The sequence below is a fragment of the Mauremys reevesii genome, linkage group 6 (assembly GCF_016161935.1).
Source record: "Mauremys reevesii isolate NIE-2019 linkage group 6, ASM1616193v1, whole genome shotgun sequence".
Taxonomy (NCBI): Eukaryota; Metazoa; Chordata; order Testudines; family Geoemydidae; genus Mauremys; species Mauremys reevesii.
The window spans coordinates 88,930,015-88,957,819 of record NC_052628.1 but is presented as its reverse complement, the minus strand read 5'-3'; the positions used below and the strand labels follow the sequence as shown (position 1 = coordinate 88,957,819).

Below are 27,805 nucleotides of genomic sequence, written 5' to 3'. Positions count from 1 at the left end.
CATGAGCTCATGCTTTTTACTATGGTTGCACGAGTGCTCTAGTATTTAGACCTAAGCTACTCTTTTCTAAACAGGTAACAGGAGCGCTTATTTGCATTAGGCAGAAATATCTGTATAAAGAAATACAGTATATTAAAAACCATAACCTAAAACATCGGTGTAACTCAAAACGCTAACAAGGACTCAAGCAACAAAGCTTGTAGTGATACTGCCCAATAAAATAAAAACGCTGAACCTTTCTTTTAGAAAATGTCCCTGCATCTAGTGGGTTCAAATAGAATTTGCTGATTTCCTAGGAAATCAATCCAGTCGTTGATGTCTCTCCATTTTCTTCACCATATACTACCTGGAGATTTCAGCTATGGATTTTGAGTTTAAAGATCGTATGTCAAACTCCGGGAAGGACTGAAACTTTTACCTCACTGGAGGATATTTTCACCTTACCCTATCCACACACCCCTTTTCTGTGAGGGCTGATCCTCCTCAGAGATGTTTCAACACCCGACTAAAACACCTCAAAAATAAGAAGAAGAGGATCTTCTTCTACAGCAGCCACAAGCTAGAGTATTCTTCCACTGGTACTGGTTCCCCAAGGAGAAGAAGCCCAGACAGATCCCATAGGAGGCCTTGGAGCTGCTTCCCTCCTACCCAGGAAACGGTTGGAGGGCAAGGCATTGGGTACCAAGATGTCTGATCCTTTCTACTGGGCTTCATGGGATCTGTAAACATGCTTCCCGGATCTGTGCAGGAATCAGAGCACTTCTCTTCTCCCAAGTGATACCAGCTGACTCGGTCAGAGCCTGCAGAGGAGGAATTTGAGCCAGCCCCAAGGTTTCTGTCAGTTATATCATCCTCATCAGCTGATGACGCAGTTTCTCCATCATCCCTTCAGTACCTCATGACCACTGGCAGTACCAGTCTCTTTTGCAGAGGGTGGCAGCTGACCTTCAGAGTCCATAATGTGCAATATAGTCTTTTGGACATTCTGCAATCCTCTGGCCCTAGTAGGGTGGCTCTGCCAGTGAACAAGGACATTTTGGAACCCACCAGTATTATGTTTCAGAGTGGTAGTTGTGTTAGTCTGTAGCAGCAAAAGCAACAAGGAGTCCTTGTTGGCCTATTCCCAACCCATATCCACCCTGATTGAATTGGCCTCATTAGCACTGACCCCCACACTTGGTAAGGCAACTCCCATCTTTTCATGTGCTGTATTTTTCACTCCATGAATCTGATGAAATAGGTTATAGCCCACAAAAGCTTATGCCCAAATAAATGTGTTAGTCTCTAAGGTGCCACAAGGACTCCTCGTTGTTTTTACCAGTATTACGTGTCACACCTCTGCCTCCTGTGCCTCTACCCTGAAAAAAGCTGAAAAATGCTATTTCATGCCACCTAGAGGGGCAGAGTTCCTATGTACCCACTCAGTACCCAACTCCTTACTGGTGCAGATGGCTACAGAAAAGTCCAGGATATAGCACCATAAGACTTCTCCAACTGACCAGGGTGCCAAACACCTTGATCTTCTGATCTCTAGTTCAGAATTGCCAATCATCAGTACTGTTAGCAAAGTCCGATTTCACAAATGATTCCAAATTTGTGGAATTCAGAGACAAACTTCCCCAGGCAGACAGGGCTCAGTTCCAAGCCCTTATCGATGCGGAGAGTCTGGTTGTTTAGACACAGTATGGATGCGTCCACTGCTGCCAGGAGTGATGTCTTGAGCCATCATCACAGCCATAGTTGTGAGGTATAAATCGTGACTTCATTCTTTGAGGTTCCCCAGGGAAGTCTATAATACCATCGAGGACTTGCCCTTTGAGTCTGGTTTTCTCGCTGACGAGATTAATGAATCGCTATGCTCTCTTAAGGGCACTAGGACAGTCCTCTGGTCTGTGGGCATTTACACCTCATTCTTGAAGAGAAAACACCACAAACAAATGTACAGGTCCAGACCCCATTCCCCCTCCCCCCCAGACTTTTTACCAACTCCCATGAAAACAACAAAGGATGCAAAGACCCATTTATGCAGCTTCCTCCATCCCTACTGCTGCTGCTCAATCCCACCCAACACCCAGGGGTTTATTTTGATGGGATTCTCAAGAACCACATACCAGTTTTGATGCAATGCCATAATGCTCTCCAAATCTTTGGTGGCCATCTTGCCCACTTTGCACACAACTGCAGGGCAATAACAGACAAGTGTGTACTAAAAATCATCCATTCTGGCTACACAATCAAATTTATCTCGCCTCCCCACCACAAACCCCCTTTCTGGTCCTTTCTCAGGGACCACTGTCATGAAGAAATCTTTCATCCAGAGGTGGACTCTCCTTCAGTGAGTGGCCATAGCATGAGTGCCATCCCAACATCAGGGGAAGAGATTTTACTCCCCATATTTCATAGTTCCCAAGAAAAACAGAGATTGAAGATCAAGTCTTGATCTACACCAAGTAAATATCTTTATTCACAAAGCAAATTTTTGCCTGGTGACACTGGCATCAATAATTCCTTCCCTGGAGGAGAACACATGGTTTCCAGCTCTTGACATTAAAGATGCCTACTTTCCTGTGGATAGTCCCCAGTCACACAGAAAGTTTCCCAGATTCAAGATAAGACAAGAGCACGACCAGGTCAGAGTACTCCCATTTGTGCTGGTGACAGCATCCAGGGCCTTCACAAAGGTCATTGCAGTGGTGTCGGCCCAGGTGAGATGCAACAGCTACACTGTCTTTCCATATGTGGTTCGACCTGCCCTTCATCCAGGAGACCCAGTTAGTGACCCTATTCTTACTCCACCTTGTGACATAATTGGGGATCTGTGTCAACAATGAAAAGTCCACTTTTGACTTCCATGAAAATTATACATTTCATAAACATGATGTTAGACTCCTTATCAGCAAAGGCCTATCTTATGGACAGATTTCAGTCCATAAGTCACCTTCAGACCTTGCACAACAGTCCAGGTCTGCCTTTCTCTGGTAGACCATGTGGCTGCATATATATATATGTAACACTGTTCGCTGGCTTCGTCTCCATTGCTGCAAAGCTGGCTCCAGTCTTTCTACTCACTACTCACAGGGACATTATGAATACCAAAGTAACAATTCCCCAAAAGGTCAGGACCTCTCTCATATGGTGAACAGAACCGGAACAGGTGCAAGCCCAAAGCCCTTTCCTTCCACCCATACCCAGCATAACCATATTTATGTCTGCATCCCTCATAAGATCGGGAGCCCACATGGACAATCACACTGCACAAGGCAGTTGGTCTCCCAGGAGGCCAGAATGCATATCAGTCTCCTGGAGTTTACCCGAATACTGTTCTGTCATAGCCACATAATTCCAGATATGACAACCATCTTTTATGTAAATAAACAGGGTGGAGTGAAATCTCTTCCTCTATGCATAGAGGCAGTGAATTTATGGAACTGGTGCATCAGAAACCAAATACACTCCTGGCAGTATACTTACCAGGGATGCAGAATACTCTGGCAGACTATCTCAGCAGGCACCACTCCACAGATGGCAAGTGGGAAATACAGAATTCTGTCTTGATTGAAATTTTCACTGGGTGGGGAACACCATCTTGGAACCTGTTCACCTCCAAAGCAAACAAGAAATTCATCCTCTTGATCCAGAGCAGCATTAGGCCAAGACTTCTGTTATCCTGAACAGACCGCCTACGGTTCACCTTTCCTCCCATCCCCTTGCTACCTCAGATTCTGCAGAAAATTTGCCATGACAGGGCCAAGGTACCCAACTGGCCCAGGCAATTTTGGTTTCCAGACCTATGAATTTCATCCTATCCTCTCATCAATATCTCAAAAAAGAATGGCAGGATCGGACAACCCAACCCAAGCGCTCATCATCTCACGGCCTGTTATTTGGATGGGCATTAGACCTGGAATGGTCACGTTCAGAGGTTGTCCATATGTCCTTAACAGCAGAAAATTCTCCACCAGGAAATACTATATAGCTAAATAGAGGCATTTCTCTGCCTGGACACAACAGAAACAGTTATCAGAATTGGCAGGTGTGCCTGCTATTTTAAACTATCTCCTGTCCTCAAGACATCAGGACTTAGTTCACTGCAGGTTCATCTGGCAGCAGTCAGTGCCTTCCATCCCACAGTGAAAGGTCACTCTGTCTTCACTCACCCAACCACAGTTTGTTTCCTGAAAGATCTCATTAGGAGCTTCCCACAAATAGCGAAACCCACACCACAGTGGGACCTCAACCTGGTATTCTTAGTTCTTACCAGACCACCCTTTGAACCGATGGCCATATGTTCGATGTCGTATCTCTCCATAAAGGTTGCTGTCTAGGTCATCATTACATCAGCCAGATGAGTGAATGAACTGGGAGCAATCATGGCTGACCCGCTGTACATCCTGTTTCACAGAGAAAAAGTCTCCCTTCTCCTCCAACTAAAATTCATCCCCACAGTAACTTCTGAGTCTCACATGAACCAATTTGTCACTATAGCTAAGGGATCTCTTGGACAAACATTATCTGCCCAGTATCAGAGGGGTAGCCATGTTAGTCTGTATCCATAAAAACAACGAGGAGTCTGGTGGCACCTTAAAGACTAACAGATTTATTTGGGCATAAATGTTTGTGGGTAAAAAAACCACTTCTTCAGATGCATGGAGTGAAAATTGCAGATACAGGCATAAATATATACTGGCACATGAAGAGAAGGGAGTTACCTTACAAGTGGAGAACCAGTGTTGACAAGGCCAATTCAGTCAGGGTGGATGTAGTCCACTCCCAATAATTGATGAGGAGGTGTCAATACCAAGAGAGGGAAAATTGCTTTTGTAGTGAGCCAGCCACTCCCAGTCCTTACTCAAGCCCAAAATAATGGTGTTAAGTTTGCAAATGAATTGTAGCTCTGCAGTTTCTCTTTGATGGTGTTGCATAGGACCCAGCCACACCATCAGGGGCTCATTCACCTGCACATCTACTAATGTGATATATGCCATCATGTGCCAGCAATGCCCCTCTGCCATGTACATTAGCCAAACTGGACAGTCTCTATGTAAAAGGATAAATGGACACAAATCAGATATCAGGAATGGTAACATAGTAAAGCCAGTAGGAGAAGACTTTAATCTCCCTGGACATTCAATAACAGATTTAAAAGTAGCCATCCTTCAACAAAAAGACTTCAAACACAAACTTCAAAGAGAAACTGCAGAGCTACAATTCATTTGCAAACTTAACACCAAGTCCCTCGGCATGGGGTTGAAGTCTGAGGACCTGAGCCCTGCCACCTGTGGCTGAAGCAGAAGCCTGAGCAACTTAGCTTCATGGTGCCCCGGGGGATTGCCCTGCTTCTACCCCTTAACTGTGGCCCATGCTTTTATATGCAGAAAACCAGTTATTGTGGCAAAGGTAGGCCATGGAGATTTTATAGTATGTTCGAGGGACCTCAGAAAGAAAAAGATTGAGAACCCCTGGACTACAGCATCTCTTCATGAAGTTCTATACTGGACATTTGTAAGGTGGCTCTCTCAAGCTCCATCCACACCTTGAGGGAGCATTACGCTCTAGTCCAGACCTCATCTGCAGATGCAACTGTGGGGACAGCAGTTTTACAGACATCCATACTAACTGCATGCTCACTTTCTTCCCTTGTTGAATACTACATAAGAGCCAGTACTGGAAGAAGAAATTGAGGTTATTTACCTGTAATTGGAAGTTCTTCAGTATGTGTGGCCTCTATCTGTATACCTGCCCTCCTTCCTCTCTTCTTCAGATTTTATCTGAGTCACACAAAGAGAAGAAGCTGGAGAGACCGCCCTTGGTTCAGAGCACAAGGAGGGCAATTGCACAGGCCTGAACTAATTGACACTTTGCTACAAAACTCCAGTCTCAGGCGCATGGAGGACGTGCATATCCACGTGTGGAATACAGATAGAGACCACACATCTCAAAGAACTTCCCGTTACAAGTAAGTAATCTCCATTTCACACACTCGGGACTTTGAAGAAAAACCCATAATTATTGCTGGCATTTTAAACCATTCATATATCCCCTTTGGGGTTGGTCTTGCTCATTCTCCTGGGGACTTGAGATCGTGCTTTCCCCAGCATTGTTTTTTTTTTTTCTCTCCTTACCTCTCTATTTTTTTATGCAAGTCCCATTATCTTTATTCAGCTCCTGACCTTTTCTCTGTAATCAACTCATATCAGTAAATTAGATATTAAATGAGTTGCCCCGGTTTTAGCGTGGGATAGCATAATCGAATATTACACTCCTAGTTCTTTATAGAAAAGGGAGGAGGCAAATCTGATTTGTGTATGTAGTAAACAAAAACTCATGCTGAACGTGTCAGTGTCTACCCTTCCTGTAACATTCCTTTTCCCGTACAAAATCAAGACATGTATCCAGAACACATTTGCTTCCACAGATGATAGCCCATAAAGGCAGGAAGTTAGCTGATTTCCTGCCTGAGTTACCATGTCTAACATATGAAACAAACCTTTTAAATAAAACTGGAAGCAGTTTGGCTTGGGCATTGTGGCAGGCAAGCAAAGCGAAAGAACTGCTAGGAGGTTGGCTGTTTGCATCTGCCTCTCCTGGGAGCTAGACAGTGTGGTAAGTGGGTCAGATGAATAACGTTTCTAAGGCTTTAATTTATTTCAGATCCTAGATTAATATTCCTCCTTTCTCTCACACCTTCTCAAAGAAACAAAGAATATGCAAAACCATTTGCTTTAATGCATGTAAACAGATTCCTTTTTAAATGTGTCCAGCCACCTGTGCAATGTCTTGATTATTTTTCAGACTCGTATGTGCATTTTCATACCTATTTGCTACAATCATTTTCTCTGTCATTATATCCTTTTTTTTTTCTTTAAGACTACAAGGATTCCCACCTCCCCCAAGTATAATCTCCACTCACTACTCCTCACTGTAGCTGGCAATGTATATTGTTGATTAGGCGGTGAGACATGACAGGGTGTGTCACAGTGAATACTGCGACAGCTTGCATGCACTATGAAGCACAAGGCACAGCTGATACAGCAATAAGCCACAAAATGGTGTGCAATTAGTAGGCTATTGGTGCATGCTTCTGATGCCTTTGCTTCAGGCTGTCAGCTGCCTGAGAAGTGCACCAATGGCTTTATTCACACTGTATGCTCAGGTGGGATTTACTACTAGTAGGGTATGGCTCATTCATGGGGGAAAAAAATCTTCTAAACAATTGTGTGGTGGGGAAGGGAGTTATGTAATGCACCCTTCTGCTGCACAGAATAGTTACAGCCCTTTGGGTTTTAGTTTTTATTTTGTTTAAAATCTCCCAGTGCTTTCATTGTTAAAAAAAAGAAAGAAAGAGAAAATCAAGGAAAACTGAAAACAAAGGACCAGCCGGGGGGCGGGTGCCCAGTACTCACAGGAGGTGGCAGGAGGGGGGCGAGGGGATCCTTCTGCTCCCTGTGGGCCTGACACTGCAGCAGTTGGGTGGTCTCCCTAACCATCTCACTCCAGCACTGCCCCATCTGCTTCCCCTGCACAGTGTGGAAGAGGCAGGGTCAGGAGGGGACTCTCTCCTGCAGGGAAAGCAGATGAGGGCTATCACCTGGCTCCCAGTCAGCTGGGTGAAGGGAGAATGGAATGGGCAGAGAGTCCCCCTCATATGCCAGAACCCAGCTCCCAGCCTGTCTCGCTCCCACACTGTGCAGCAGCAGCTGCCACCAACCAGCAGTGTTACCCGCAGGTGAACTGTGCTGTCCAGCAGGGAGCTGAGTCTGGAGAATTTCCGCTCTTGCAAAATGCAGCTTAAAATTGGCAAACCCCAAATAGTTGCTTTCTCAAAAGCTGGTCATTTGGGGGAGAAATTTGAAAAAAACTGAAAACAGAGGGCCTTAAAAATAGTTCCTAACAGAAGGAGCAGAGGAAACAGAGGAAAAGGTTCACAGGAGAGATTTTAAAGCTGTCTTTCTCCCTCCCTCCCGACTGTGCACCCTCTGCTGACCTAATTTCTGAAATTCCTAAAAAATTTTAACCACCTTCCAGTTCAGGTCCCTAGCATTTACTGTAAGGGCCTATGTTCACACTGGTTTAAGGCTCCCAATTCAGATCCTTTCAAATTCAGGAGAGTGGCAGGAAGTGTGTGTGCGCGCGCGTGTGTGTGTGTGTGTACGCACGCATGCATGGGGGATGGAGATGGTGTTGATTTCGTTGCAGCCAAAGCCACCCACTCAGAAACTCATTGTTAGATGGAAGTAGAAAGGGAAATAAGTGAGAAGAAAGCTGTAGCTAAAAGGAAATTATTTGGGACTAATTAAAACGGGACAGTTGATTTTTCCTCTTTACAGCGAAGAGGTGGGAGCTGGGCACCACAGTAAGCAGGAAAACCTGGACAGCCAGAATTCACACTCTAGTCTTTATACATTAAGGATGATATTCATACTCAGTGTAATGTCACTGAAGATGAGTATTCCCTCACTACAAAATCCCCATGACAGTTTGCCTTGCGGAGGTAACAAGCAAGGAATCATTAGTTTGAAACTGTACCTGTCTGCTTGTTCCCAGGAAGCGGGCAGCAGCCACAGAGTTAGCAGGAGAAGAAGAAACCAATGCTTGCAGCCTAGCTTGTCTGGCCTGCTGGCACCACGCAGTCGTGGGGAAGAAAGACTCCTGAGAGCCTGATGTATGCCCAGTACAGCAAGTATTGTACTGGATCCATTTGACCATCCATCTTCATGTACGTTTTGTATTTGTTCCAGCAAACTAAGCAGTTTCTTTGGAGCCTGGAGTCCTCCTCTTTCTTGGTCCCTGATCAGTTTTCCCTCAGGACAGTGGATTGTGCCAGAATACAGTGCTGTCTCCTAGCCAAGAGAGAGCAGAGCCACTTCAGGAACTTCCCTCTTGCTTTCCCTTCCTCACTCTTAAGCTGCTTTTGCTTGGCACGTTCTCAAGGAGCTGACTGAGGAGATATCTGAGCCATTAGCAATTACCTTTGAAAAGTCATGGAAGATAGAAGAGATTCCAGAAGACTGGAAAAGGGCAAATATAGTGTCCATCTATAAAAAGGGAAATAAGGACAAGACAGGGAATTACAGACCAGTCAGCTTAACTTCTGTACCCAAAAAGATAATGGAGAAAATAATTAAGCAATCAATTTGCAAACACCTAGAAGATAATAAGGTGGTAAGTAACAGTCAGCATGGATTTGTCAAGAACAAATAGTGTCAAACCAACCTAATAGCTTTCTTTGACAGGTTAACAAGCCTTATGGATGTGAGAGAAGTGGTAGATGTGGTATATCTTGACTTTAGTAAAGCTTTTGATACTGTCTCGCATGCCCTTCTCATAAACAAATTAGGGAAATGAAACCTAGATGGAGCTACTATAAGGTGGGTACAAAACTGGTTGGAAAACCGTTCCCCGAGAGTAATTATCAGTGGTTCAGTCATGCTGGAAGGACATAACGAGTGGGGTCCCGCAGGGATCAGTTCTGGGTCTGGTTCTGTTCTATATCTTCATCAGTGATTTAGATAATGATATAGAGTGTATATTTACAAAGTTTACAGATGATACCAAGCTGGGAGGGGTTGCAAATGCTTTGGAGGATAGGATTAATATTCAAAATGATCTGGAGAAATGGTCTGAAGTAAATAGGATGAAATTCAATAAGGACAAATGCAAAATACTCCATTTAGGAAGGAACAACCAGTTGCACACATACAAAATGGGAAATGACTGTCTAGGACGGAGTACTGCAGAAAGGGATCTGGGGGTCATAATGGACCACAGGCTAAATATGAGCCAACAGTGTAACGCTGGTGCAAAAAAAGCGAACATCCTTCTAGGATGTATTAGCAGGAATGTTGTAAGCAAGACACGAGAAGTAATTTTTCCGCTCTACTCTGCTCTGATTAGGCCTCAACTGGAGTATTATGTCCAGTTCTGGATGCCACATTTCAGGAAGGATGTGGACAAATTGGAGAGAGTCCGGAGAAGAGCAACAAAAATGATTAAAGGTCTAGAAAACATGGCCTGTAAGGGGACATTGAAAAAATTGGGTTTGTTTAGATTGGAAAAGAGAAGACTGAGAGGGGACATAACAGTTTTCAAGTTCGTAAAAGGATGTTACAAGCAGGAGGGAGAAAATTTGTTTTTCTTAACCTCTGAGGATAGGACAAGAAACAATCAGCTTAAATTGCAGCAAGGGAGGTTTAGATTGGACATTAGGAAAAACTTCCTAACTGTCAGGGTGGTCAGGAATACTTCCTAACTGTCAGGAATAAATTCCCTAGGAAGGTTGTGGAATCTCCATTATTGGAGATTTTAAAGAGCAGATTAGACAAACACCTGTCCGGAATGGTCTAAATAATATTTAATCCTCTCGAGGTCCTTTCCAGTCCTATGATTCTGTTTCTGAATTCTCAGCATGCTGCTAAGCAATCTGTCTTGCAAGGTCTGCCTCTTCTCTTTCCATCCCTGGTGTTGCTGACCACCCAGTGCTCCATAGTTAGACCCTTCCTGCTCAGACTCCTTTCCTGCATTCTCTGTGGCTTCTGCTAGCCAAACCTTCCATCACCTCCAAGAGATCTGCTTTACCATTCAGCACCTCCTGACAGGCTGTATTCTAGTGTGAAAGGTCTCTGGTCACAGGCAGTTAAATGCAAACTCCCCAGATCTGGATTTTCCTGAGACTTGTGATTCAGAAGAGGTGGAACCTGAGCACAAGCAGGTTTCATATTCTGAACCTTTGCAGTCATTTGGCTCATACTCAACAAAGAGAGTCAAGAATTTTTCCACTTTTATGGTCCTAAGAAGGGATACAGGCTCCAAGATGTCGAGGATCAATAGAGCCAAAGACACTATTAATCAAGGACACAAACAGCCTGCAGGATCATCTTTCTGGTGATCAGAGGACATACTGTGAGGGGTACGAACACCTCACAGGCAGGGAGGGCTGTGGCACCAACTGAAACATGAGTGTTGACACTCGGACCTCTCCTATTTCTTCATCAACCACTGCTGGGCAGACCTGTCACTCATGTCGCAAGAGGATTTAATCCAGATGCTGCTGCAATCTGTGCCCCAGGTAAACTCATCTCCCCTTTTCTGTCCTATTGCTTGTCCCGCTGGCTGTCTCTGTCCATTTCATTGTAGGATATAGTAACAGAGGCCCTCTTCTTCTGTCCTCCCTTCTGTATCTCCTGCCTCTTTCCTTACATATATGTTTGTGGGGGGTTTGATTAGCTGAGCCATAAGGGGAGGTGCTCTTGTTTACAAATAAACTATCTTTGCTTCCTTGCTTCCATTAGGTGAAGTCATAACTCTTTGTGTCTCTTCCATTGCAGGATGAGAGAAGACCACGATACATTCAATTGCCAGTTAATAATTGTCCTGCTTTGATAAATTTTTCCATAGCTGACTTAGCATAAAGCCCTTTGTTATGAGAACATATTTTGAACAATCTATTTACATATTCCAGTGATACTGCTTTTTGGAGCTAGGTAGGAGTCAGACCAGAATATAATGTCCATTATACTGTGACACACACAGACATATTCCAGGCGGCTGAGTTTTGGACTAGGAACAAGGTACAGCAGAATTCTCAGCCTGGCTCTGACACTGTTGCTGGGTAAGATCATTTATCTTGTGCCTCACATTCTCTGTAAAAGGGGATCAGAATGCCAACCTCATAGGTTTGTTGGGAGTATTAATTAGTTAATGTTTATATTGCATTATTATTATTTTATCAATTAACTATTTGATCTATGGGTCCACATACCTGAGATGATGCGAACAGAATTCTGCTCGGCTTGAAGACCGCAAATTATTTTTTCACACAGCCTGATACTATGCATGTTGGAGAAGAATGACCCACAAGGAGCACATGTAGGAATTCTGCAGCCCTCAAAGGAGTCAAAGAGTCTGTTTGGAAAACCACAGCTTGAAGGAATAGATTTCCATGATAACTTGTTCCAGACCTGAACAGCTGGTGCCTGAATGTATATTGGATATTCAAGGCCACCATTTCATACAGTGTCAGGTGCCTTTCAGCATACACTCTGTTGTTGCTTTATTTTATCTACTGTTGAGTTTGGCCATCCCAAATTATCTGCTGTGTTGCATTTTCTCTCACATCTAAATGTGACAGTCCAGACAGTAGGTGTTATATCCTCCTACTAACAGATGGAGATAAGAAAATGAACACGCATTATGACGAGGATGGCTCCCCAATATGCCAACATCTTCCTGGGCCACCTTGAGGAAGAATCTCTGGAAAAATATACCACAAAACCAACAATATACCTGAAATACATTGATGATATTTTCATCTTCTGGACAGATTATTTCAACTTCCTCTTAGATTCCCACCACAACTTCAACAACCTCCACCCATCCATCAAACTCTTTCTAGAACATTCCAGCATCTTCGTGGCCACCATGATTAGCTTCAATAATGAAACCTTACTGTGACGGAGCGATTCTGGCGGGACCCAACTGAGAGTGCCAAATCAGGACCAATTGCTTAAACAGGGCAGTTACAGCCCTAGGCTGGGGTTTTTCCACCTCTAAGGCAAACCAAACCAGCCAGACAAAAAGGACTTTGGTCTCACCCCACTGGCTAACCACAAGTCACACAAGCAATTTCCTTAGACACTCCAGTCTCCCAGTATCACCACCAGTGCACTCGTCCTGGGGATGAATGGTTATGAAAACCAACACCCCAATAAAAGAAAAAGGTTCCCTCGATCCCAAAGGACCAAGCCCCAGACCCAGGTCAATATACACATCAGATCTTACCCACAAATCACGCTGTTGCCAATCCTTTAGAATCTAAAATCTAAAGGTTTATTTACAAAGGGAAAAAGGTAGAGATGAGAGGTAGAATTGGTTAAATGCAATCAGTTACATACAGTAATGGCAAAGTTCTTAGTTCAGGCTTGCAGCAGTGATGGCATAAACTGCAGGTTCAAAATTGAGTCTCTGGAAAACATCCCCCACTGGGATGGGTCCTTCAGTCCTTTGTGCAGAGCTTCAGTTTGTAGCAAAGTCCCTCCAGAGGTCAGAAGCAGGATTGAAGACAAGATGGAGACGAAGCATCAGGCTTATATAGACTTTTCCAGGTGTAAGAATCCCTTTGTCTTCACTGTGGAATTTTACAGCAAAATGGAGCCTTGAGTCACATGAGCCAGTCCCTGCATACTTTGCTGAGTCACAAGGCGTGTCGGCCTTCTCTCCATGGGTCCATTGTGTCCTTAATGGTCCCTAATGGGCCATCAAACAGGCTAGGCAGAGCTAACACCAGCTTGTCTGGGAGGCTTCCCCCAGAAGCACAGCACAAACTTGAAATATTGACAGCATAGAGCCAACATCCATAACTTCAACTAAAAATGATACAGACATACAGACAGCATAATTATAACCAGCAACCCGGAACCTGGTCTTAGACACCTTATATGACCCCCTTTACTTAGGATTTGGTGCCACTACAGGACCTTGGTTGCAACCCATGTTCTATATGGTCCCCATTTATATCAATAACGTCACACTTACAAATGACTATTTACAAAAAAAGCCATGGATCACAACACTTACCTTCACAGATCCAGTAACCACCTTAGACATACCAAAAAATCTGTTATCTATACCACAGAATATACCTCAAAAAGAATGTCCAAGATACACACCTTACACACTTAAAGATTGCCTAGACACTAAAAACCATGGACTTAACAGAGACACTGGTCTTTATGGCTCATTACAACAATTCGTAACACAACTTACTGCCTGCTAACCCTTACTGCTCACTTATATTAAGTGGTCTCCTATGGTATGTGTGAACCCCTTATGCTTGACAATCTGTCCCACTATGTTCTTAGTTTAGACATACTGGTTGCCTTCTCCAGACCTGAGGAAGAGCTCTGTGAAACTCTAAAGCTTGTCCCTTCCATGAAAGAAGTTGGTCCAATAAAAGATACTACCTCACCCACTTTGTCTCTCTCATATCCTGGGACCAACACAGCTTCAATAACACTGCAAGCAAGCAAGCAATAGATAGACAGGTAGATAGCTAGTGATGTCCACTACAAAGGAAATAAAACTGGCTGAGTGCTCCTGTTCATTTTCTTTCTCAGCAGATGGAACAGTCTCTGGCTGAGCTCAATTTAAATCTGATTTTATTCAATAATTTCCTTTTCAATTCATGTTATATTGGTAGGATTTATTATGTATTGTAGGATTCTCTCTTCAGGGATCTAGGCATTGTTGTTCTTTTCTCTCTTGTTCTATCCATTGAAATCAGAGAGACATAGGGTATATCTGATACTTTCAACAGCACAGTAGGTGTGTTTTTATCAGACATATCTTCTGACATGTCAAAGGGTGTTAGACTCTCTTTGTTCTTCTGGAAATTAAACAGCTAATACTGCAAAATGTTCAGCACGGCCTCACACAACACCTGCAGCTCTGTGTCCTTTTAAGAGTCCACTGAATGGAAGAAGAGGAAGGAAAAAAATCCCCTCCTCCACCCCCCATTTGCCATTCACTTAACATTTATCATTTTCTGAGACCAGCACACATTGCTTTTAGTGGTAATGTCTTTCTGTTGGATGTAACTCCAGTGAGGCTTGAGTACTCATGGTTCTATGAGTGCCTTCCAACAAATCTTAAGGTCAAGGAAAAATGCCGTGAAGCTGAGCAGGTCTGACATGCTGCAGATGCATGTAGAACTATAAGTGCTCCTGTCAGTACATATAAACATTTAGAAACTGTAATTAAAAGAAGTCTTTAAAACTTTGCAATACATTGCAATTGTATATGAGGGACACTCTCATCAAAATATGACCTCCTTACTTCTGCAGAAACACTCAACCTGACTGGATGGCCACACTGAATCAATTTACACAGACATTGCTGCATCTAGAAAGGTGGGACCCACTGGTCATTAACTTTTTGTGTGTGATCCCCCCTGTCCTCTTAAAGCTTAATGAAGCTTTCTTCCAGATCCAGTCACCAGTGGTAAAGGGCTGGGGGTTACGGAGATGGTCTAGTGGATAACACACTGAACGGGGGGGACTCAAGAGGGTTTTATTCCTGATTTTGCTACAGACTTCCTGTGTGACCTGTACCTCAGTTCCCCAATTGTAAAGGGGGGATAATACTTCCCTATCTCACAGGGGTGTTGCAAGTGTTTTCTTCTGAGTGTATGCACAACTATCTTAGGTGGCACGTGACCAGGATTCATCATCGAATTTGGTCCACTGGTTTGCTCATTAGCTTCCCCAGCTTGAGTTAGGTACTGATGGGGAGCACGACATGAATGCTGATCCATGCCCCCTGTGTCAAGAGCACAATCCAGGAATGACTGTTAGATGTAGAGATACTCTAGTAATGAGGGCTATATAGGCACCTAGATAAATTGTGAGAGGCAGCTTCACTGAGATTGACTAGCAGGAAATATAAAAGTCTGACAGATTGCACTAACATGTCATACTACTATTGTTTCCCTTTGAAAGGGAAAGCTTATTGAAAAGGTTGTGGTGAGACAACTCTTGTAACCTGTCTAACTTCTTTGATTCTACCTTTTGCACAGGCTATAGAAGAACAGCTGCAACTTCCTGCCTGTGATGGACAGTAGACAGATATTCATGATTCTTTTAAATATGTAAGCAATCTTTGATACTACTGGCCCCAATGCATTGCTAAGTCACTGACTGGGGTCTTGAATGACAGACACATATAACGTGTGAACATGATACACTTGTGACAGACTGTACCCTTATGTTCACCACTTTAAAAGACCATGATAAATATTGTACTAAGGATGCCTTGTAAGGTATCATTTGAAAACTCATCATCTACTGAACATTATTGTCTTGATAAAATGTATGTAGCAACATTGTATGTAAAGTTATAAGATTCTACGGTATGACATTGCTGAGACATGCTTCATGCTAGGAAAGCAGCTCCAACCAGTTTCTCAGAGGCAAAAGGTTAGTCAGCACCTCAGCCAGGTGTCAACATTATCAAGTGGATTATTACCAGGTTAAGCAGCCATTCTTTGGCAGGAAGAAGGCTGTGAGTGAGAAATTTACATCTTGGCAGACAGACTTGTGGCTGTCACCTGAACCCCAGCTGGAGATGATTCTCAGAGAGGAGGGAAATATATAAAAATGAAGAATAGAGGACACAAATCACCTCTTTCCACTCATCTCTAATCATGGTATCAACAACTTTTGAAAGACAAAAGGAGCATCATCGAACTGGGGGAGTAGGTCATAGTGGAAATATCCATCCAGACTGCTGTGATCATGTGGTGAGAAAAACCTTTTTGCTTTAAATTCATTTATCTTGTTGAGTTAGGTATTAGTTTGCATTTTACCTTTTATTTCTTTGTAACCAATTCTGATTTTATGCCTCATTACTTGTAATCACTTACAATTTTTCTGTAGTCAATTAACTTGTTTTATCTAAATAAGCGTGTGTGGATTGAAGTGTCTGCAAACTCCATTTGAGATAACAGGGTTTGTGCATATCATTTTCTACTAATGAAATGATGGACTTTCTAGGAGCTTGTACTGCACAGAGAGAAAGAGCTTGGCAATACAAGGCACAAATTTCTGGGGACAAGTCTGGGACTGGGAATTTGCTGGTGTCATTCTGCAATATAATTCAGGAGTAATTGGCTAGAGCACTCACATCATTCAGCTGGGAGTGATTTTGCACGCTAGAGGCTGTGTGTGAACAGGCCAGGAGTGATTGTTCTCACAGCAAAGCACTGTGAAAGGCACCCCAGATTGGAGAATTGAGGGGACACAGCTATTCAACAGTCCAGATTGTACCCTGGGGAATGTCACAAAGTGATAAATTGCACAAGCATGTGATTTATTGGAGACGTATGAAATAATGCTTTTACTCGCTTTTGACCATATCACCTGCCCTCTGCTCACCAATTGTTAAGCCGTGGACTTATTTGGACATTGCAAACACCTGAGCAACTTCTAAGACTCATCTTTAAAAAGAATCAGCCTGCTAGAGAAGTGTTTCCCCCTTCTCCTTCAACAATTACACTTATGCAGGCACAGGATGAACAAACTGCGGTCCTGGGGAGTGACAGCTTCTCTGTAAATATAAATGTCACAGCTTTAAAGTTCACATTTTCTTAGCTCTGTGAGCCCACAAATGGGAGCTTTATCCCATTGGAAGTAGGAGATTCCTCATTTGAGAAGACTCATATGACTGACTCTAAGTGTCATCACTCAAAATAAAGTTACTAACCCTAAGACATACCAGTAAAACCCTTATACCACTTCATCTCGTATTCCATATAATTTGTAATCCAGTCCTGTAAACACACCTGATCATAGTACTTTTTACTGTACATAATCCCATTGAATTCAGTGAGACTACTTGTGTAATAAGCGTCATGACCGGTTGAATTTGCAAGAGTAGCTTCTTTAGTTAGCTGCTTAGGTTGAACCTAGTACACAATAAGTGATTGTGTCCTCAAAGGGCATGACAGTTGACATGGCTGCATATGCTTGATATCAGTAGGGAGATCTGATTGTTGCATTGTTGGACATATATAATACATCCATAGAGTGTAGCTGAAAAAGAGAAGGAAACTGGAAGATTTACTTGGGGTATTTTTAACCAAAGTGGATTTTGCTCTTCAAATATGAGATTAAAAATGTACTTTTATGGAGGCAATATTCACTGGCTTTGTAAAGATCACGCATTCAGTAGCTATTGCATTTCCATATTCAGTGGTGTGGACCCATACAAGACCCACTCTACTTCACTTAAATGTGTTAGCTCTCTGCCTTAGAAATGCTCAGTATTCAATACTAAGGGTTACAATTTAGTAAATCATGTCAAAAGCAGTATCCTTTCAGATGTTTCTTAAATGACACCTGTTTTCTGAAGAGTATCTTTTGCCTTAAAGACTTTACAAGGCCAGGGTAATGTGACCTTCTTAAGAGCAAGTCCTGAGGGGCTTTTCAACTAAAACAAAAATCAATGCATGGGAAGTTTAAAAAAATATTACAACTGGAATAGCATATCTGTTTACATGACTGAGAATCCTGTTTTTAATCTGTATTGAAGCATTTCAAACTATCTGTAAGGCACTGATTTATTTCATACCAATGATGAGTTTAATACGCATTCCTTGACTGACCTCTGAAGAATCCTGTTAATCTCCAAAGTGACTAAAGGACATCTCCTCTTGACACACTTATGTGTTTTCTGTGCTGGAGAAAGGAACTATGTTATCATAGCAGGGGTGGAGATGGGTAGGAGTAAATCCAACAGGCCATGGAACAGGCAGATCAGGTAGCACATGCTGTTGGATAACCCAGCATGAATTCCAAAGCCTGTGGGACTCCAAGCTGAGAGACTGGCGGACAAAATTAATGCAAAATAAAATCTAGGGACATGTTTATTCAGGTATTAATAGTGCGTGCATAGATTACTGAAAAGAAAAAAAATGCAGACAATGTATTTGCTTGTGTAAGATGCCAGATTGTCTTGAAATCTTGTTTATTCACTGGCAAGTACAGCACGGGTAGTCAAGAAACCAGCTTCTCCATGTCACTTTACGAAAGAGTCTGAAATCTGACCTGGAGAAACCATACCCATAGGATAAAAGAGTAGAACATCCGTTGTGCCCCTTCAGTCTCTGGTCTTTTTAGAATGCCAAGGCTATCTCAGTCCATGGTGAGGACACTTGTTCGCTAGAAGCTGCAATTATGCTGCAAGTTAGGTCATGTCGCTGATAAAACAGATGTCCGGTGGTAACAACTCTTGTCTGCATTGCCTGAGCTCAACTTTTGTTCCCTTCTAACTTGGGCTAAATTTGAACTGGCAACCTATAGGTCATGGATTTCATAGCTTATTGCCAATCCTCTGAGCTACCTAGTCTCCTGTTTTAGTACTTACTGAACAATAGTTTCCTCCAGTTCTCAGCCTAATGGCTGCTTCCACACTGACATCATTAGTAATGTAGCATGGCGGAGTCTGGACTTCAACATCACAGCTGGAAAGACTTCTGCAGTATTGGCAGCAATAAGAATTAGATCTGATGGCAGGCTTGAGACAGATGAAGGGAGGGCTGCTTAAGCTAATGTTGGAAAAGAAGAAAGATGGAATACATTCAAATCCTTTCTGAAAATACACTTCTTCCATGAAGCCTACCAACTATAGCCCTCCAAAATAAGTATGTACTATAACATTAAAAGGGATTTCTGCAACTTTTAGACTTTGCTATAGCTGAATCTCTGATTTACACTTTTATATTAAACTTCAGTACCTGTCAAGTTTGCACAGTGGTCTTAGACAAACAACACAACAGAATTGTCTACCTGGCACTGTATCAAGATGTAGAAGTGGAGCTACTAGTTCTTTGAATCACATCACACCTAAGCAGCTATGTCAGGTATAGTTTTTTTCTTTCTTTGGGATTTATCATTTGTTTATAGCCTCATATATACAGTTTTTAAACCAACTATGATTAGGCAAGGTTCGGACTTTTGGCCTAACTCAATTCTAACAGTTTGGCCAGCCAAACTATGCCAGAAATGTACTCCAAAACCCAGCTCTGACTAACCAAAACCTTACTGAACACTCACCCCGTGTTGGAGGTAGTTCATATCAGGATCCAGATTTTGCAGTTGGCTTTTGTTTCTAAAATAGCCTGGTCCAAAACTCCAGTTCTGCACATGTCCGAAGTTTGTTCAACATTTGAAAGCATTAACAGGATTTTTCGGAGAGTTAGAAAAAGCATTCATGGAAAAGCACTGCTCTCCAGCCACTTTTGGAAGGAACTGAATGAAGACATTATTATAATTTTGACAGGAAAATATTAACTACATTTCGTACATAGAAAGCTGGCTTACTTGTTTGCCTAAAGATACTTTAAGTTCTCAAGTCTACCAGCAATAGAATCCTTCTGTTGCATCATGGATCTTTATAAGGAGATACAGTCCCTTTTTGGTTCCATTTTCATTTTTTTCTTCCACCTGTTGCTCTCCTTTAATTTCCTTTCTCAGGCTCCCATATACTTTTTACAAATGTCAAAATCTTGGCTAATGCTGTTTATTGATCTGCTTTTCTCTCTCCGCTTTATGAGTCAGTTGGTAACAAGGTGCTGGTTCAGTGTGTCAGGTTTTCCCAGGCAGCCAGAAATTCTTTGCGGCTCCATAGCCCAGGATGATCTGATACAGAGATCAATAGGTCAGACAGTTCAGTTTCTTAATGCAATAATATTAAAGCCCTGAAGTCAGCTTACTAGGGACTATCAGAGGTGAAGAGAAAATAGTAGAATCATGGCAGAACTGCAACAACAAGAAGGGAATGAACACTAGAAAATGTGGAATAAACCACAAGCGTCAGCCTGTGAGCAAAGAAAAGATATTTACATTTCAGTTGCTTTATATGCACTGGAAAACAACCAAGATGTTTTCTGTCACCCCCGTGAGCATTTCGCTTGTATGTTTTACCCACTTCCCTCACCCTTCATCTGTTTTTTATCTATTTTATCTTGTGCATTCTGCAGACCAGGGAGTGTTTCTTCTGACATGTTTGTACAACACTTAGCCCTGGTGGGCCCCCCCTCACTCCTGATTGGGTGTTACCATAATATAAATGATAAATACTAGAAACACATTTTACCTGAAGTTAGCTGCCATTGACTCTTTGGGGCAGAGACTGTCTTTTTGTTTTGCATTTGTACAGCACCTAGCACAATGGAATCATGATCCTTATTAAGGCTTGTAGGTGCTATGGTAATAGAAATAGCAATAACTGCTATTTGCAAATCTCCACAACTTATAACAATGTCCTAACTAAAGCCCTTCTCTGGAAGCTCAAAACTGTACAGTTTTCTTTATCCCATTACTGAGTTCTGTGCGTGTGCGCACACCCGTGCTGTAGCAATTGAGTCATTTCTTGCTGTTTGAGTGCATGAAAGTATGTTAATGTAATCTGAATCCCAGTATACCCCAGCACCTGGAAACAGCAATAACCTCAAAAAGAGATTAAATAAATAATTGGTATTGTTTAAGGAGGCAGTTGATTAGCTGAAAAGGAGCTCTGCTGATGTGCAGTATAACATTTACAGGTTGGAACTCTTTTTCTCCTTTTAAATCAGGGCTGGCTCCAGGCACCAGCTGAGCAACCTCGTGTTTGGGGCAGCAGATTCTACGGGGCAGCATTCCGCCCAAACCTAGGGCGGCATGGCCGCTTTTTTGTTGTTGTTGTTCGCTGCTCCAGCCGCCCTGTACGGGGTGGCAGCGCAGAGGAGGGGAGCACCCTGCAGCAAACTCGGCAGGGCAGCCCGCGTCCTTCCCTCCCCGCTGACCGGAGCGAAGCGGAGCCCTCCCGGCAGGCGTGGTGGTTGGGACCGCATGGCGAGCACTCCACTGAAGTGCTGGCCGCCCTCCTTCTTTCTCTCCCCCCCGCTCCCTCCCCTTCCCCCCATTAGACCCGGCGCGCACTCTGCAGCACAGGGAGTCCCCTGGCTCCGGCTGCCCTGTCGAGTTTTTTGTTTTGTTTTTCCCCTGCTTTGCCGGCCAGACCGTTGTTTCTCCCCCCGCCCCCCCGACTTTGCCGCTCCAGCCATGCCGTGTTCCCCCCCCGCTTTGCCGCTCCAGCTGCGCCGTTCTTTTTCTTTTTTTCCCCTGCTTTGCTGCTCCAGTGGCCCCGCCCTTTTTTTTTTTCCTTGGGGCAGCAAAAAAGCCAGAGCCGGCCCTGCTTTAAATCATTAAACTTGTAATAAACCTCTGTATGTGTGTTTTCATTTTCCCCACTTCTGAACATAAGGTACTACTGAATCATGATATTGCTGGTCTGGCATCGGAGGTGTTGGCTGTCTAAAAATCAGCAAGGAAGGATCGGAAGAAGACAGCAGTCTGTTCTAAGTATAAAGAAAGGGAGACTTTATTTTAAAACTTTATTAATTTGATTTATACATTTCCAGTAACAAAAGATAGGTATAAAGTCACGGCTTTCATAAGACCCAGCTGTAAGTCTAAAAGAGCATCAACAGACGTGAGCTGAGGTCCTAGGTGCTCGAGATCCGCTTTGTAGTCCCTGGATACCACTTCTCTTTGGATTTGGCTAGTCCTTTACCATGATGATCTTGATTGACTGATTGAGTTATTCATTTTTGTATTTGATTTTTTGTTGTAACTTAAAAACACTTGCTCACCTCACTACTTCTTGCTGTGAGACGTCAAGGAGCCACCAACAACAACCACCCCTGTAAACCAGAACAAAGCAGAGCTGAAACAAACAAAACACAAAGTAGTACTGGGCCATTTCCACTCCTCAATGAGAAGTTGCAGTGCTTCAACTCCCATCTTTTCATGTGCTGTATATTTATACCTGCCTACTGTATTTTTGACTCCACGCATCTGATGAAGTGGGTTATAGCCCACTAAAGCTTATGCCCAAATCAATGTTAGTCTTTAAGGTGCCACAAGGACTCCTCATTGTTTTTGCTGATACAGACTAACATGGCCACCCCTCTGAAACCTGTGCTTCATTATTGTCACTAGCTGGTGCAGTATGAGGATATAAATATCAACACTCCCAAGCCTTTGCTTTCTTATTCATTGCTGACTTCTGGATTCAACGAAAACTAAGGCAAGATAAGAAAGTTTGCAGGTCTCTACTTTCTGAAATAAGAAGGAGAAAATACACTGTGTGCACCCTGCATTTGGGGTCTCCTTTCCTTTTTTACATTGGGATTTTTACAATTAAAATACCTTTTGACATTAAGCCTTGTATAGCTCTCTCCTTTGGGCACTCACATCCTCAGTGGTGGTTTGCTCTTGTTGGAGTAATTATAATTACTCCAGAATTATATATATCCAGAAGTAAGGGAAAACAAAACTGAGTTTAATAAGTTTAATTGAACTGCACAGCTGGAGGGTATTTGAGTTTCAAGAGAAAGCAAACTCCCCACAGAATATCATGTGTCAACACATTACACCAATGAAACATGCAGGAAGTAATCATGCATTATCAGAATTTGTGATAACGAACGCTCTTTGGCTGATCATGCTTTGAGGTCTGACACTTTCTAATAGCTTAATGAAAGCTGCCTTTTCCTAATTAACTCTTTAATGAATACTAGAGACTTAACTACAGACTGAGTTTTGGAAGCCAGCATTTTCATAGCTACACAAGTAGATAAATCTGATAGTGGAGAGCTTTGCATTCAGCTATTTCCTTTTGACAAAATTAGGTAAGTGAGCACTGTTTTAAATACATCAGCTTTCAGAAGCCCATGATTTATGTTCACTGATTTAATTTCTGTTTCTATGGACATAAAGGCAGGGAAAGGGTGGGCAGTAGGGAGCTGCCAGAGTCCCAAAATCCAGGCTTTGGCTAAAGGCCAAATTTTGGAACCTGTGTCATTTGGGAAGCGTTCTGCTTATGTCAATCGTAGGCTAGTCTCAGGCTACTAGCTGCTCTTTCTCTAAGTGTGGCTGATACGTTTGGGGTTAATGTGGCTAGGCTGCTCCTGAATGCCTCTGCTTGTTTCACATCACATAATATGTAGTTTATTGGTGGTTTTGCCCACAGGCGCCAATCAGAATTGGGGCCAGGTTGTGCTAGGTGCTGTGCAACCACATATGAAGACACAGTTTCTACCCTGAAGAGACCACAATTGTCTAAGGTCACAACTGTGCCAATGCATCTGTACAGGCAGACCCTGGCATTCCCACCGAGCCTCATTTAGTATTAGGTTATTTTTAGGTGTAGTCAGGTATAATAAAATGGCCTTACCATTCAGCTCCTGGAATAGTTTGCTGGGAAGGAAGCCCTCCTTTTTCTTTAATTGGTCTTTATTGGAAAGAAATAGATCCATTCTTTTTTGTTTGGTTGGTTTTCTTTGGTATTTCTGGTTGCATCAATTCACTGTGGCTTGTTTTGTCCATCCCTTAGTGCCTGCTAAAGTCTTCCTTGGAGGTCTATAGGTTCTTTCACTGTAAAGTTGGCCTTCGGTGTTTATCTAGAGAGCCTTAGGTATTAGCTGATTAAGAAATGCAGTTAAGAGTTTGCCCTCCAGCTCATCTGGGGCCCACAGTAGCACCATATTTTTACTGCAAGCTTGTTTTTCCAATTCAGTATTATAGGTAGGGGCTTGGTTTTCTTACTAATGAGCATTCAGTTATAAGTAGTTTATTTTCCCTCCCTGCCCCTTAGACTCACTTCCAACCTGCCCTGACTCTGATGTATCCATGTGGTTTTCCTGAGAAGAGGTCTTAGGGATTAAGTCATCTCGTGCAGCATCTTTGGCCACTGTAGCATTTGGTGACCAATCAGGCTTCATGCTCAGCTCTCCAAGGAGCTGGTGAACGTTATCACCAGACTTTTCCACATTACAGAGCACTGCCTCTTAGTCAGTCCTGCAGGATGGAATAATCCCTCCACTGTGGCAAATTCAAACAGCCTTCACTGCTAGATTTCTATTTTTTTGGCATTTTCAGTTGTACCACAATCTTCACAAAGTTTTATCTCTGCTACCTGGGGGAGTTTGGCAGTGTCTGAAAAGGTCCTTTTTAGGATTTTAAGATTAAAATAGCATGGGTTAGAAGTGCTATCTTCTAGTTGGCTGGTTAGATTCACCCAGGTTTCTTTTAAACATTCTACAGAACTTAATGTAGAATTATATCTCCACATTTGAATTTCGTAGGATGGCTCAGTAATCTATTAAACGCTATATGTTCTTAGTCTTCATCTCTATTGCATTTTGTCAGTCTATTCCATAAGGCCATGGTAACCTTCCTGTCCTGAGGAAGGCAGGCAGGATAGAGGGAAGATAACCTCCAAGAAAGGCAGGGATATCTGGTCCAAGTCAAACCAAATTCTGGTCCCATAGAAGTGAGTAGAACAGGAGTTTAACCCCCTCAGAATGCCAAATTGATCAGGTTACATTATTTTGTGAGATACACCACTCTACTGACTCCCTTACAACTGATGTGTGACTTACATTATTATTTCCAATGTGACTAATGTTGAATCCAGGATATCAATGGGCATTGCACTTGTTCATTCGTATTTGCATTGGGTGAATTTGCCCCAATGTTTCTAGACTATTTCCATGTCCTCTGATCCTTCTAAGCATTCTCTCCATTTTTTTTTTAATTAGGCAAAAATCATCCATTTTATGCCATCTGTCCCAGAGTTCAACCCCAATGGAAGGTTGAAAGAAGAGGTCCCCTATGTCTGCAAGTTCACTGTCAGCCCAAACCCAACAATGCATGTAGCTCCCAACTAATCAGACCAGATGTAAAGGTGAGCTTACATTCTAAGCTGCATGTGGCATAATAAAGATAACCCTCCCCTATCCCTATACCAGGCTCACACAAAACATCCTGCAGTTGTTTTTGCAAGGTTCATATTAGGTGGGGATTGTTTGTTTGTTTGTTTGTTTTTAATTATTACTAAAATGTTGTTAGGCTGATATAAGCATGTGAGTCACTGTTGGAGGGAATGGCAGATTGAATGATATTATTTGATTAGGGAAGATGTTCCAAGCATGGGGAACGATGCTGGAAAGCACAGAGATGGTTGTGGGCGTTGAACCTCTAAGGTCAGATTTGTTATTTCTGTGTAAATCTGGAATTGAATCATTAAACTGAAATTGCATTGGTGTGAATGAGATCTGTCAGGCCCTCTCCTCCCCTCAGGGGTCCTGTAGAACTTCACCAGATTCCATGCTTACTCTGCTTCCTGATTCTGATTAATTCCTGTACATGGCTGTTTCAGCTATTCCTGGAGTTGCAAGAAAGCCCCTCTAGTTGAGTATCAAGCCATGTAAAGTATCACTGGGTCAGCTACGTTATAGGCATGGGCATGTTTTGTATGATGCATGTACTGAGGAAAGAGAGAAGCTGGAAAATAATCGCTCAGAACATTGACGAAAGAAAGTTAAACCAAATTCAGCTTCTCCTGTATGTAACAGATTCAATAAGTGTTTATTTCGTATGAGTGTCTTGATGCCTGATTGTGCAATTTATACACCGATTTTGACAGCTCCATACCATCTACATGTTAGATGAAAGTACAGAAATTCTGCCATGCTTTCTGTTTGTTACTTATTCTGGTGGTACATTTCCATTTGCATTTGTGGAGGAGTAGATGTCTTGAATGGGATTTTTAGAAGTGCTTAGGCAGGTTACGCACCTAGCACCTTTGAAATGAGGAATGCTTAGGTGCCTCAATTCCTTTGACAACCTGGCCCTTAAGGCCTGATTCTGAGAGATGCTGGATGCTACCAACACCAGCTGAAGTCCGTGGGAGCTGCAGGTGCCCAGTACCTGAGAAAATCAGGCTGCACGTGTCTACAGTTGGGGATCCAGAAACTGAGGATTCCAAATTAGTGGCCTCTCTTGAAAATTTGGCCTAAGCATGCATTCCTAAAGCCTTTCTTTGTAATCTTTACAGTGGTAAGGCCAACATATACATGCTCCTCAGGCACACGGAGATCCCTAATCCCCAGTAACTGTTTTCATCACACCTCTGTTTGCAAGCTGAAGGTCACCAGTCATGCTGAAAATACATTAACTTGATGCATTTTATGTTTATAGGTGGTTTGGGTCCAATTTATAAATCAAGTTAATTCAGATGCTGGCAAGTGCATTTATCTCTGACATATCCAGATAAAACAAGTCGGGCAGGGGAGCTCGTATCCTCTTAGTGTCGCTGGTCCAGTAATGGCAATGCCAACCTCACATACTCGTATGCTATTTTTATTTAAGTACCATGAATGGTCTTTACAGGTCACAAATAAAACACAGTTCCTGCTTTCCATAGCTTACAATCTTCAGGATAGACCCAGATAAATCAAGATTCATGGCAGGGACCTAGAGGAAGAGGGTCAGCTTTGACATTTTTGTTTCTTTTTCTCTTCTGTGATGTTTGGCCAAATGCCTTCTGTGCCCTATGTGGATTAGTGCTTGTGGGCCTTGTAGGAGAAATGGCTTTTTGGTAGATATCCAAGGGTTTTCATATTTGTGTGTGTGTGGCGGGGGGCGTTATTTGTTTTTTTTCTTTTCAGCCCAGAAGGGGCCATGAGATCATTTTGTCTGATCTCCTGTAAATCACAGGCCATAGAATTTCATCCAGTTATCCTTGTATTGAGCCCAATAATTTGTGTTTTTGACTAAGTATGTCTTCCAGAAAGGCATCCAGTCTTGATTTGAAGACCACTTCTCTTGGTGGTCTGTTCCAACGGTTAACCACTCTCACTGTTACAAATGTGTGCCTGGTTTCTAATTTGAATTGTCTGGCCTTAACTTGCAGCCATGCATTCTTGTTATGCCTTTCTCTGCTATATAAAGGAGCCCCTTTAGTACCTGGCATTTTCTCTTTGTGAAAGTACTTGTACACAAAAACAATGAGGAGTCCTAGTGGCACTCCTCATTGTTTTTGCTGATACAGACTAACATGGCTACCACTCTGAAACCTGTTACTTATACACAGTATTCAATCACCCCTTTTAAAATGTGATAAGCTAAGGGTCCTTCACTGTAAGGCTTCCCCCACCCCTGTTGAATAATTTTTGTCTCTTCTTTGCACACTTTCCTTTTTTTTTCTTTTCTCTCCCCCGTTCCCAAAAATGTGGACACCAGAACTGTGTGCAGTATTCCAGTATTGATCTCACCAAAGCTATATAGGTAAAATCACCTCTTCCCCTCCCAGTGGCTATTCCCCTCTTTATACTTCCAAAGATTGCATTAGCCCTTTTTTTGCCACTGGATCACATCTGGGCACTCTTGTTTAGTTGTTTGTCCGTTATGACCTCTAAATGCTTTTC

At 42.7% G+C, this 27,805-nt stretch overlaps 2 long non-coding RNA genes across 7 annotated transcripts in view; one reads left to right on the top strand and one right to left on the bottom strand.

Annotated features, from left to right (window-relative positions):
• Positions 1-27,805, bottom strand: part of LOC120408103 — a 47,844-nt gene that overhangs the window by 10,325 nt on the left and 9,714 nt on the right. For 2 of the 6 annotated variants that reach the window (XR_005600418.1, XR_005600423.1), the window contains exon 3: positions 22,184-22,234. The exons of 2 other annotated variants lie outside the window; for them this stretch is intronic. This is a non-coding gene — a long non-coding RNA (uncharacterized LOC120408103). Of the gene's footprint in view, positions 1-2,111; positions 2,179-3,471; positions 3,594-21,911; positions 22,235-22,742; positions 23,038-27,805 lie in introns of those variants that run through there. 2 more of the 6 variants (XR_005600422.1, XR_005600420.1) reach the window with 2 other exon arrangements.
• Positions 23,089-27,805, top strand: part of LOC120408102 — a 38,813-nt gene continuing 34,096 nt past the window's right edge. The window contains exons 1-2 of the long non-coding RNA XR_005600417.1: positions 23,089-23,224; positions 25,136-25,281. This is a non-coding gene — a long non-coding RNA (uncharacterized LOC120408102). The remainder of the gene's footprint in view (positions 23,225-25,135; positions 25,282-27,805) is intronic.